At 34.3% G+C, this 13,860-nt stretch overlaps 1 protein-coding gene across 6 annotated transcripts in view; it reads left to right on the plus strand.

The window, feature by feature from the left end:
- The first annotated feature begins 8,830 nt into the window (after nt 1–8,830).
- The window catches only part of Pgant9 (polypeptide N-acetylgalactosaminyltransferase 9), a 227,913-nt gene continuing 222,883 nt past the window's right edge, over nt 8,831–13,860 (plus strand). For 5 of the 6 annotated variants that reach the window (XM_073092953.1, XM_073092959.1, XM_073092955.1 and 2 more), the window contains exon 1: nt 8,831–9,026. The gene's annotated coding sequence lies outside the window, so the exon portion shown is untranslated. The remainder of the gene's footprint in view (nt 9,027–13,860) is intronic. The other variant, XM_073092960.1, reaches the window with a different exon arrangement.

The raw sequence follows: 13,860 nt of genomic DNA on the forward strand, positions 1-13,860 counted from the left end.
CATTTAATAATGTATTTATTTTATTTCACTATCAAGTGATTTAGGGGTTAAAGGGTTGTTCATCTTATTTATGACCTGAAAAGTAGCCACTACAGTAAATTTATTGGGAATCATAATAGATTAACCCGAGGTCGGCTACAGATGCGCCGCTACCCCTGAGGAATAACCTGGAGTGCCTTCGAAAAGTATGTCTCCCTTACCACCAAAATCAAAAAAGAACACAACATTCCCTTAACACTGCTGTTATTAGGCATACATGTTGTTATACATGTGGCGGTGGTGCCACCGGAGTCGTACTAAATAGGGTTCTAACACCTTTAAAATTTCTTTTATATGTAATTTAATCACTAAAAACTTTGAAAATCAACAAAAGGCTACTTTTCGATTCTTCAACTGACGGGTTCAATTATCGCTCCTAATACGTAGGTCTCAAAGAGATTAAGCCCTTAATAATATGTTTTAATTAGCCGAACTCCGCCGCCCTTCACGAAAGTGTGACTATGTCCTAGGTACACTTTAATTAAGTTAATTAACAAAACCCATTTTGTAAAGTCATCACAGTTAACCTCTCTTTAATCCCTACTGCTTTTGTGATGTCACGAATGGTCTTCGGCCTTTAATTATCTTAAGTTTTGTGTTCATCCAGATTTTCGAAAGAACCATATTGTATTATATTAACTTTTGAAGTTTTGATATTGAGAATTTTTCCAAGTTTAATTACTGTATAGAAATTATAATATAAGTTGTATGGAAAACGTGACCAACGTGTCCAAAATCAAGCCATACTAGACTAGGTTTTGTAATAAAAAGTAATAATATTGATAAGAGCTATTATTAACTAGATATTATATAAGATAATATAAATTTTAGAATCTGTTTCATGTTTCCTTAATGGAAATTGCATGTTAGTAACCGTATCATTAACTAAATAAGTGATAAGTTATTTTACTACGTATACAGTGACTACTTACATAGTCAATTGTTATCAGTAACGACAAAGATGTTTAGATAATATTATTAGGTTACACGTAGGAGTAAAGAATGATATTTATCTTATTAGTCACCGGGCCTTTTTTCCTGTCACAGGGGTTTGTGTCCGCGCGCGGTACGACCACTTATTCTATTGTTTTGTAGACACTTTTCTTGTCGTGCGTATGACACGCACGCGGGTTGCGATGATTCTGCACCGAATGAAAGTCACACGTGGAGGATTTATACGCCGCGTGACGGGAAAATGGACAGGAAAATAACGAGAAAATGTGAGCTTCAAATAGTATCGCTGACGGACTAGTGTTAATTTGTTGGTGTCACTATTGCTTCGTAGAGTGCCTGTCCGACTAGTGAAGGTTGGCTGTCAATTCCGCAAACTTCCCTCTATCTTTAGCGAGGCGAAATAGTTGGCCTCTCGCTATCCTTGTCGACTCTCTCTTACAATTGCATCCACCTGTTAACGATCTCAATTAGAAGAAGAGTTCTCTTCTCATAAAGGTTGATTGCATTTGATTTATGTCGATTTTTGGCCTACCATTGCTGTCAAACTAGAACAGTGCTTAACGTCGCTTTTATATGACAGAAATAGATGAATCTATGTGAACATCTGCCGTGTAAAAATGTATTTGAATCCACCACGATTATTCAGTTACGCGTGAACCTCATCAACTTCTAATGATTTCAAATTAAATTGTATACACTTTTTTATCCTGTGAGTGTTACCTTCAATACGTAGACGATCTACATCATAAAATTAGTTGAACTGCATCAGCTCTTTGCAGCTAGTTATAAGATTCTATTACACTACATGCAGATACCCGTGTCAGGTTGAACAGAACGTATCGACGTAATTGCCCATCCCGTGTGGGTAAGCGGTAAGAGTGGCGATTACAGTAATTACCCCTAATTGAACTGATTGGCGAGATGGCTTGATTGCTCTGTATAGTTTCGAGAGTACTTAAACATCTGTAAATATCTAAGTGGGTACTACAAATAGAACCGAAATTTAATATTTCGCCACTATAAGGGCGGTCAGGTACCTTTTGTACTTTTGGGGGCAAAGGCACTCTTTTACAAAATTATAATTGAGAAAGAGCAAAATGTTGCTCTTTGGCCCATTTAGCCCAGAACTATTGAAAGTTAATATTCAGGACCATCCTGCGATCAGGTCGATAATAATTAATTAATTTATTATATAATTAATTAATTTATTATTTCAGTTCATAAAAATACATATTTCAAATTTCAGATCCATCAGTAAAGTGATAGTTAAAAATTTAGCTGAACATTTGACCTTTTACTAGCTGATGCTGAAGTAAATGAGAAGCTTGAAAAAAACATCAAAACGATCAAAAAATTGCCACTATACAATATTTTTATTATAAAGTGAATAAAAAATCCAGACTTCTACAGGATACTGTTAAAAAACGACTACGTACTATTTAACGGCGTCATCTAAATATAGATCTGTGAACTGTCGTTTATTTTTGACAAGTTGTTAACGAGTTCATTCATCTTGTGTCCTTGGTTAACTAGGTGCTCATGTATGGATTCTGTTGGGTTTTGAAATTTTATTGAGATATTTTAGAAAGATATCTACGAAGGTGTTTATTAACCGACTCCCTAAAGATAAGAGGTTATCTGTTCGTCGTGCATTTTTAATTCACAGGAACGTGGTAAATTGTCCGTATCAGCCATAGGGATTTGGAACGAATAAGTACCATAATTTTTTGTAGGTCGTAGAACCCTTTGTGATTCAACTCCGGAGGCACCACTTATTTCTGTGTAATAGCAGCAGTGTTAAGCATTGCTGAGTTGTGGTTGGAAGGATACGTTAAGCGAGACAAAATTTTCAAAATCATTCCGATTTAGTCCTCCTAGTAGTTATTTTTTGGATCATTACAGATGATTAGTACATATTGCATTGGCAGGGGTGCACTTAATATCAGTTGGACTGTTTGCTGCATGATAGTTTGCTGCTTCCATATTATAAAAAAATTACAAATATTTGTAGGCCCGTTGATGTTTCGCTACTGTGAAAGTGAAGTTTCTTGCAATTACCATACACTTTAAACCAGAACACATCAGCGTTTATCATTGCTCTTATAAAGCTGGTAAATGCTCTCTCAGTTTCGTAGATACAAAGCATTAAAACAGATCGAGTTTAAACGAATCACTTCGTTTAATTTAATGATGACGATACCATTCCCGTCTCGTGTGTATAAAGGGAGATTACGGCAATTACCTCTGATTGTTCCGATTGGATAGATGACTTGATTTCTGACGAGTGTAGCGAAGCTTAAGTATCTGTGGTACGACTGCGGTGGCACTACCACCTCGTACCAATTTCCAATTTGTGGGAACTGCGTTCTCGGCGGTCTTTTGGCTTAGCTAAATGAGCAAATTAGATCCCAGCAAACCTAAATTGGCTATGACACTTTTTATATATTTATTTAAATTGTTTATTCTATGTGTTTTTAACTATTTATTTTATGAATCACATCATTTTGGATGGCTTAAGTTTTTTTGAGTGCTTTGTTCAAATAATCTTTCCGTATATTTATAACAGAACCTTAAGAAGCACGCTTTCTGCTTAATAGTGTTCTGGGTTGAAGGACGTGGTAAAAGAGACTAATCCGAGGCGCTCCAACTTATGGGATAGCAACACATTTGTTGCCAACTTTAGGTAAGAATGTTATCTTATGGGGTTAATTACAGGATCGTGGATGGCAGTAGCCACTTACCATCAAGTAGACTGCATGCCCGTTTGCTACTCTAATAGTATAAAAATAATATTCCTCCATTATCCGCAACATTAATCATCGTATTATGGAATTAATATAATTATATTTAAACGCAAAATCATAATTGATTGAACATTTCAACAGTTTAATAAAAGAATGTTTTAATCAGAATTAATGAAATTGTAAATCTCGTAACACCATTTACAATAGTATTCAGTTATTTGAATATGATCCAAAATATAATAAAGCGACTCAATGCATTCAATTGTAATTAACTTTGAAGCAGAAAAAGACCATATATTCCATTTGGTGACGATGGTAAGTGGTCCCTGATGTATCCATGGCGATTTTAAATTATCTATTTTTAATGTTGGTAAGATCATTATGGTTCGGCCGGGAAATAACCACTTTTTGGCCTATTTCTAGCGTGAAGCAATTTTGCGATTCGGTTAAAAGGATGCCGGCTGCCTTACATATGAAGCGACCATCTTAGTCATTTTTTTTTTATTTATTTATTTTTTTTTTTTTTTATTTATTTTTTTTTCTTTTCTCGAGGGGGAAACCTTCAAAAGGTCCATCTTAGTACCTACTCTGGAGTGGAACTAGAACCACGGTTATACATGGAGTTGGTTACAGATGTATGGACGACAATAGCCCTTACCGTCAGAGCGACTGCATCCTCATTTGCTACTTTTATTGTAATAAAGCAAAATAGCAGCTCTTGACCCCGTTAAAAGAAAGTTTTAGGCGTGATGGTAGTGCCACCATTATCGAAACCCAAAATTATCTACTACCCTCAAAATTCCACGCACGCTTTACACACAGTATCAAGAACGATTGACCGCTATTTGTATATTTGCTTAACCATCGCAGGTACAAAACCTATACAAATATGGCTAAAAAAACCTCAGTCGGTAAGCGACCTAAGTCAACCAATGATTAAAAAAATGTACCCATATCTAATTATCTGCATAAATAGGTAGTATGGAAACCAGTGATAGCCTAACGGTTAGAAACTCGACCTCTTATTCGGGGATCCAATTTTCCAAAATATGTAGGCATTTGTGTATTTGAAATTAAGTAATAATCACTCGCTTTAACGGAAAAGGAAAATATTGCGAATAAGCCTGCACACCTGAGAGTTCTCTAAAAAGTTTTCATAGGTTTCATACCTATTCGCACTTAGGCAGCATGCTGGAGTATAGCCTAAACCACTCTCACTTTTAGAGAAGACCAGTGCCCAGCATTGGGACAGTAATAGATTAACGATGATTTAGAAGGTATGGAGAATATTTATTAAAATGAAATGTTCCTGCCTACTTCGGGATCGGCCCCATTGATTCCTATCTTAATTTAGTTAGATCGGATGTTGAATATTTTATCCCAATCGTCCTTGCCGTAAATAGCATCGTAACGAGCCAGGAGCGAGGGTGCTTTGGGGAAGACAATTCCTGGTGAATTGATTATTTATGTCAGGATTCGATAGTATGTTTTGTAATTGGTATAGTGTTTTCTTGGGATATTTTTGGAGAAACCATTATGTGTAGACATATTTTGTTACTTCAATTTTGCTAATGGACTCTACCATTGCAACAGTCTGCGTGATTAATTTTTTTAAGTAATTTAACTAACGTAAAAACTATAATACCTTTACTATGCTGTGCATAAGGCTTGTCAAATAATGAGATACGCATACGCTTGAAATATATTAATTTCCGCAGTGGGGTAGAAACGAATTAATACCTCAGAAGGAAGCTCATTCCATTCCACACTTAGCACGTTAGCTTTCCTTGTAGTAATGTCACAAACAAAATGTTATACCGACAATCCATTCCGTTGGTAACAACTGATAAGGGAAGTGGACACTTGATAGCGGAAACGCTGATTGCATTGTTGCGTCGCTGCGTCGGTTAACAGATTCGTTTTACACATGACCTGAGCGTAGTATCATCGTGGGTCTATACGCCAACGCTACGTATACCTTCGTCAATGCTGTTATATCACATCACTGATCAAGTCATCATAAATTAATCCTTTTAATTCGATGATTACTGAGAAATGATACTTTACGTCACTTATTACGTATTGTTTTTTTTTTCATTTTTTTATAATATAGGAGTTGCAGGCGAGCATGCCACCACGAGAGTCCACATGATGGTAAGTGGCTACTGCCGCCCATGGACATCTGTAATCAACCCCAAATAGGATTAGATATTCCTACCTGAGACCGGCCACAGATGCGCCGCTGCCCCTGAGGACTAAGCTGGAATGCGTCGGAAAAGAATGTCTCCCTTACCACAATCTTCAAAACGAAATACAGCAGCGCCTAACACTGCTGTTATTAGGCAGAAATAGGTGTGGCGGTGGCGCGCCGGAGTCGAACCACATTTAAATGTTATTGGAATTGAGTTTTGTTTTGAGCTATGCAATGTCATCAGTTTTTTGTCAATGACTTTGTAAAGGAACTGTAATAAACTAGTAGATAAATATTTTTGTACAAATTGATGATGGTCAAACTTTAAAAGAATGTATTTTGAAATACTTTCGCAGCGTTTAAATAATTCATCTCATAAATTATTTATTAAAGAGTATTATGATTACTGTTTGAAAAATGTTAGTATGCAAGTAATTTTTAAGGTACAATTATGGATATTACTCGTATACTTTTGATGCACAAAGTATCTATGAAACATAAGAAAATGTCCAAGCAGCGATACGCAATCGATTCCTCAAGATGCGGCAAGCGTTTATTTTGTCACGTTTTGTCACAATTCTGGCATATTCTTAGTATAAATCAGAGGTAATTTGTTCAATCAGTTGCTAGTATTTGTCTTAATGTGTTTTGACATACCGTGTAATGCAAGATTGTTACTATGAAACTGCTTACATGATACATTATTGATAGCATATTAGGTAAGAACATAGTTGATGATGGCTTATAGAAATTCTGTTAAATAACTCGCGGATACCTTTATTTCGATGTGGCGAAAAGCTTAATGATACAATTCATTGCATTTGGATAATAATGATGAAAAATTTGAATCGATACCACTGGTTTAGAGTAAATGTGGTGTTATTAATATTATTAAAATTCTGGAACTCGGATATTTTTAAGGTAAATGAACTTACACTACGATGAAATTGTCTTTTAAATTAAAATTACTAACTAACAAACAAGTTTAACAAACACATGCGTCACTTGACAGGAAACTGTAAACGTGAATTAGATAAACACGAGTAAATAATTGTAATAGATAAATATAATCTAGTAATAAATTTGGTATAAATGCACGTGTCGCCGTATCAGCAGAAATTATTGCTAGGTCGATTATAGTATACCACGCGTGAACTGGTAATTGTAATATTTAAAGATGGTAGAACCCTTTGTGGTTCGCACGCCTATTTCTGCCTTATAACCTCAGTTAAAAGCTTTATTCTATTCCATTTAGGAGTAACCAAAACAGTTTAACATGCAATGTATTCCGAGTTAAGGTTTATGTTTAAAAAAAAGTGAAAATTGTGTTCTTTGTTTTGTGTTTATAGTATCCTTGTAAAGGATTTTAAAGTGTGATAAGCGTTAAGTTATTTAGTCATTATTTTTTATAATATTTATGGCAGAAGATTAAAAAGAAACAAATAGGTAAACCCAGAAATTTCTATTAATTGTCACTTGCGTGATAAAGTGTGGTAAATGATAACGTTATCAAAAACAGATTTGACACAAGCTATGTTAACTTATCTTTTATCTATCAGTCAGTCGAAATAAACAGATAACGATTGCAGTGGTCTCGAGCGAGCAAAATACAACAGATGATAATATTGTGTATATTTTAGTTTAGAAATTAATTATAGTTATAAATATAGAATGATGTTTATCTGCCGTCAGTTATGCTGACACAAAACATCCAGTGTTTGATTATGTTTGATTATTTTTTTTGAGTTATTTTGAATTCATCGATAGACAACACGGATCCTTGAATTTAATTTATTTGATTCGACTTTAAAGGCACTACCGTCAAATTTATTTCTGTCCAATATAACTGTGTTAAGCGCTGCTGTGTTCTGGTTATAACTTAGTCCTCAGGGGCGACAATCTATGGTCAATCTCAGACAGGAATCTAATCTCATCTGAGTTTGATTACAAGTGTCAATGGGCGTCAGTAGCCACTTACCATTAGGTAAAAACCTAAGTTTTCACTCTTTACTTTAAAATATGTCGTAGGTACCTATATCCCACATCTCCTTTATTTATTTAAAAAATTCACAACAAAGATTCCTGTTTTCAACCTATGGGATCTCTAAAATATAAAAGATATAATATAGATGATATAAAAGGCGCTTTTTTATCACTGAAACTTATTTTTTATTCTTCTGTTTTTTCATTCCACGGAAATAATTTCAATTCGTTCATTTAATATTCGCATGTGTAAATTCCCTTACTCCACAATATGTAGGTAAAATATTATGCAAACGGCTTAACTTAGGTACGTGTGTGTACGAGATAGGTCCCCAAGGTCTAGGTATGGAGTATGAAGGCAGCACGTGCATTAGAGTTTATATTAACATTAGTATTTCTAAAAGTCTCTTGCTTAGTGATTATTACAAAAAAACCTTTTAACATTTCCTCCATACTCTCGCACGCTTAAAAGTAGGTATATTTTTAATACCTACATACTTACGTTATTACACTTATTACATGTTTTTTACCCATACTAATCTATGATTTTACCATATTTTTTACTAAAATACTTGCCTAATTTCGTTACAATGTTAGAACCAAATAACAAAAGAGAATGAAAATGGAAAGGTTAAATAAGTTTACTAATGCCCATTATTTAGTTTAGGTACTCAGTTGGATGTATTGTACTAACTTCAACATTACCTACTTCGTAATGAAAGTGAAGTACTCGAACAGCTGATTATGTGATTCAATTTATGCGTTGTTGTTGTCGCATCTCATATCAGCCAGTGAGTGCGAATATTATCAAACGCGTCGAACGGATGCGCGCATCTCTGCCGCATCCCGTTTCACTCCGTCCTCCAATCGCCTCCGACCTCCGAAACGGACCTCAACACCGCGAACGATACTCCTCCTCAATTCGTTCAGTCAGTCGTACTTCGGCCGGCGTTCGAGACGGACGTACGCTCCGATCGCCCGAACAGTGCGCGAGCTTTCGAATTTTACCTGTGGATTGTTAGTGGATTGTGCTTTGATCAAACATATAACGTTACAATCGTTGTGGAAAGTTCTGGAGTTGTACCAGCCGGGATCTTCAACCGCCAACGTTCAAGGTCTGTGTTATATGCTTGGCGAATAGTAATGCGATTGGATGCATTCGGAATGTCACTTGTCCACTATATGTATGCTGTTGTTTTGCAAAGTTTGCGCTGAGGACATGATTTATCCAAGTTGGTGTTAAGTTCGTTGACTCCTTCCTGACTCGGGCCGCTCTTTACAATAATTGTTTTTTTCCTTCGCTTCGGTGCGTGGGTTCGACTGTTTTGTACGGTTTCGATTACATTCGATATCGATAGGTAAATAGATAAGTAGATACGTAATCGATTAAACGTATTCATAAACTGACGTGTAATCGAGGGATTTTATTAATCAGTTTCTTAACCACAAGTATGAAATGTCATTAAAATCGAATCACGCTCACCTGTGTGGGTATTCAATATTCCGAGAAGCTAAGCTGTTTTAACGTAACATCACACGTTAAGTAATCTTCGATCACACACGATATGGGCCCCTGGAGGTATGCACTGAGGGTTCAATATCTTATAATGATATCTGCCTTGTCTCCATATGTAAACTGTATAATGCGAACCCGTTCATAATAATTCAAATGAGGAAAAGTGAGACGAGGTTCGAATTCGTTGAACGATCCAATTATTTTTTTTTGGTTTATCATTATGTCCAGTGTATCGAGGGGTTCATATACGGGAAACTATGCCTTTATCCTGTAAATATTTATATTTAATTTGAACTTTTCCCTCGCGGCGGAATTTGACCTGCATATAAAGTACCAAAATTCTTTCAATTCTTACAAAGTTTTTGAGATATAAACAGAATAGATGTACCTATATTTATCTAGTGAAAAGAATTAAGAGCCGATCCTATTGTACCTAATCACAAATGCCTAAGTACAGTTAACTATTACCTACAATGAAAGCGAGGGTAAAGTTGATATAAAATGAACACAATGATTCGAGATATAATAAAAACAACATCTGAATGAGACTAGTATTTTACACACGATTTGTTCATTGTATTTTACACATTACCTATGTCAATTTACATTCTAGATGAAGAAAACATTCTAATAAAAAAATAAAAACCGTTAAGTTTAAAATCGGTCAGGTTATCAATATTAAACATTACGAGATAATTTACCTTAATTAAATATGTAGGTAAATACCCAAATATAAAGTATTGCAAAAATCTAACTACTTATTTAATGAAAAAAAAATATTTACGTAACTAGACAAGTATTTCCTTTATAAAGTTTAAAGTCATGCGCGTATTACTCATTTAAGTAATTGGATAATTAGCATAACTATTTGCTTTTAGTTGAATAACATATTTTATAATTTTTATTTTAAGATAAACATACTCGTACTATTCTCATATTCACTTCTCAGGTGTTAATTGGAATTTATGCTTATTAATACCGACGTTTTCTGATTTGATACTACATAGAGGAGTTCCAACTTAATTGTCTAGGATGGCTACTGTAGTAGAATTGAAGACATGGCTCCTGTCTTATTGGGGTCAGTCAACATCAGATGAACTGCAGAACACTTTCGTACATCCACAAAAATCTGATATTCGAATTTCAAAACCTATTTTCGAACTGCAATTTACTTTTCTACTTCACTTGCATGAAATAATCCAGGCCAGGTGTAAAACTCAGTGTTGTCTCCACATCATTACTCTAGTGCACTTGGCTGAGTGGATTGGGAGTAGATGGTCTAACTGTTCCCGTATATCACAAATACTGTACATCATATTGTAATGGCACATGTGATAGCAGAAAGTTTACGTGGTTTACTTCTAGAAGTTTCTGCTTATGCTTCCAGAAGGAAATTTAATTTTACTTTGAAGCATTATAATAATTATAATGCTAAATTAGCATTAGAAAGTGAAGACGGAGAAATATTATGACGATGTGAATTACGTTTGAAAATATTAGATAAGTATCAAGTAACTTTTGGTAGATTCTGGTGTGCTTAATAAAATTATAATTTATGTATATCTATAATTAATGTTGTTAGAACGTTTATATTATCATAAAAAACATATATTTGTGAGCGTATCATAAGGTAAAACAGCTGAAAGCTTATATGGACAAAATTGTTCTTGGGAAGAAGTAAAAACGAGAGGCAAACATAATCAATAGTATTTAATTAATAGTGAAAGGTAATAAATTGGTATCACAAATCATCAAACGGAAACATTACCTATTAATCCATAGAAAAAATCGAACTAATACTAAAAAAACCAGTTGATTTCCTATCGACCTTTCGTCAGAGTCAACACAAATTGACAAATATACAAAGCAAAATTTAACTACAATGTTATAACAAGATAACTAAATAACGTGATCTTAAAATATTTATATTTAATTAACATATTTATCTATTATCAGCTGTTTTTCTAATCTACTGTTTGCTTTCTTGATTATCAGATTATCGAACTCTTATCTGCATACTTACTACCCTTATTTGAGTTTATCGATTGAAATTATTCTGCATATCCATTAGTGTCTTGTGATTTGATAGTTAGTATGATAATTATGCAAATTGAATATCCAAATTGAATCTTTAATCTGTTTTTAATTAACTTAACATCCCCTCTATCGTTTTGCTGCTTATACATTTGCCACTTAAAATATTTAGGTATTCTGGGTATGAATATTTTTGGCAATGTTTTCCTAGGTAATATTTTATCTATACTAGACCCATAAACTTAAATAAAAATATTTTCAAAAATTTCTACTTTATCTAAGTAGATTAGTCATCCTTGCCTTTTCCATGAGAAGCTTTTTCTGAAGTACCTACTTTCAGTAATAATAAATTCCCACGGTAACAACTCTTCATGTCATATGTTCAAGTTATTTAATTGCTTGCTTAAATTTCTTCTCAATATTTAAAAAAAAACTAACAAAATATCTTACAGACAAAAAATCTCGATTTGAAAGTATGGACTATGCATATAATAAACCTAGATCCATTAAAACTGCCACAAAATTATCGTCGAGCCCCTAAAATTTGGCTAACAACAATTTCATTGTCTCTCTAGACAGTTAATAATATGCTATCTCTATGATTTAACTTAATATGCTCACGCTATAACCGAAAACTATCCATTGTTGTGCCAGCTTCGATAACCATACAATACGAAAAGCCGTATAATTGTTTCATCTCACCAGGGCGTGTATTTGATGCTTATGAATAGAAACTTACGGTTAAAAGTAGTTAAATTACACGTCGTTGTAAAGTGAAACAGCTATAATAATTAAGGCCTAAAGTATGATGCGTTGGCGCACAATAAGGCTCTGTAGAGGTCACAACATGTCAAGGAATTCCAACCATAATGGTATAGTGGATACAATGATTGTATGTATAAACGGATACTCGGCTGTCATGGAAGAAACCACTTACTGTCGGAAATTGTATGGTGGTACGTTAGACGCGTAGTATTTTGGTGGTGTTTGATGTCATAACAGAACTACTGTTTCAAACAAAATAAAGACCAAAATTTGACAGTTGATGAAATATGCATTTATGAAAATTTCCGAAAATAAGGTTATAATGTTCACTAACTGATAAGGAAATTATGCTTGTTTACAATTTAAAATATAATTGATTTTATACATGAGTAGTTAATTAAGGGCGTGGTCTTCATATAATTTTAATTTTAAAATTTAAAACTACTTATAATAAAGACCGAAATTAAATAAGACCGAATTATTTTTCTTTCTTTATGAATAAGAAGGACAAATCTTAGTAAGAATAATAGCTACCACCTGCGCAGTCTAAATGGCACGGATAAACGAAATAGAAGCTTAGATGAAGCCAATATATCTTGCTCCGACTTAAAGTAGAAAATAAAAGAAAGCGCTGGCTTGGTTTTAAAAAGAAACACTCCAATATAGATTTAAAGAAACACATACAACAGACAAATGTTGTGTTAGATAATGTTCGTAATTAACCAGTAATTATTATAAGACATCATTATAATACTAATACTATATAGGAAGTATATGGTTAAAGATTTGATAGACCAACCAATGTTGGAAGTTTGACAATTTCTAGGTATCTAAATCTAAAGTATCAAATGTCGATCTTTGGATGTCCAAAATGAAAACATTGATTTATTTATAACTGACGTTAAAGTATTTGTCACATATAGACATCTCACCAACCTCAAACAGGATTGCAGAATATAAGAGTATCAACTTTCTTGTCATATTCAGTGTTTGTTTAAAAAAAATATAAACACTTTTTAACGCTTTCTACACTCATAGCCCCACACTAGGATTCCCTGTATCGTGGGTGCTATGGACACACACAGAGACAAATACACAAACACCCAGACCCAGAACCAGAAATCTACATTCATCATTTAGAAATCTGTCTGGCCGGGGATCGAACCCGGAACCCTCTGCACGTCAGACCGGCATGGTGACCGCTCCGCCACGCGGGTCGTCAAACTATTATCCGTTTAGATAGATATTCGATCAATAGTTTAAAGAGTCGTTTGTTATTTGACATCTTTTGACCTCGTATTACTATTTATTTATATTTTTTATCCAGTGCAAGATGCTTTTTGTGTAATATCGTTTGGTCGAGCTTGGCCAAGTTTTTTGTTTTATCTTCCCAACACTTTTTGTTTCAATGCCCTACCGGTAAGTTCGAACCGAAGTTGCTCCATTAAACGAAAAAATAACCCGAACATGCTCGTCATGGTTCTTAAGCTAACATAGAATTATGTTTGAAGATGTTATAAGAAACTGCATTTTTTTGCCGGAATAGTTGGACTTGACTACGGTCTCTTCACATTGTGGAGAGGTAAACTACAGGCTATTTATAAGTAGCTGCTGTGTATGATATATCTTCATGT

The sequence above is a fragment of the Epargyreus clarus genome, unplaced genomic scaffold (assembly GCF_041222505.1).
Source record: "Epargyreus clarus isolate Ecla_fem2 unplaced genomic scaffold, WU_Ecla_fem_2.2 ptg000004l, whole genome shotgun sequence".
Taxonomy (NCBI): Eukaryota; Metazoa; Arthropoda; class Insecta; order Lepidoptera; family Hesperiidae; genus Epargyreus; species Epargyreus clarus.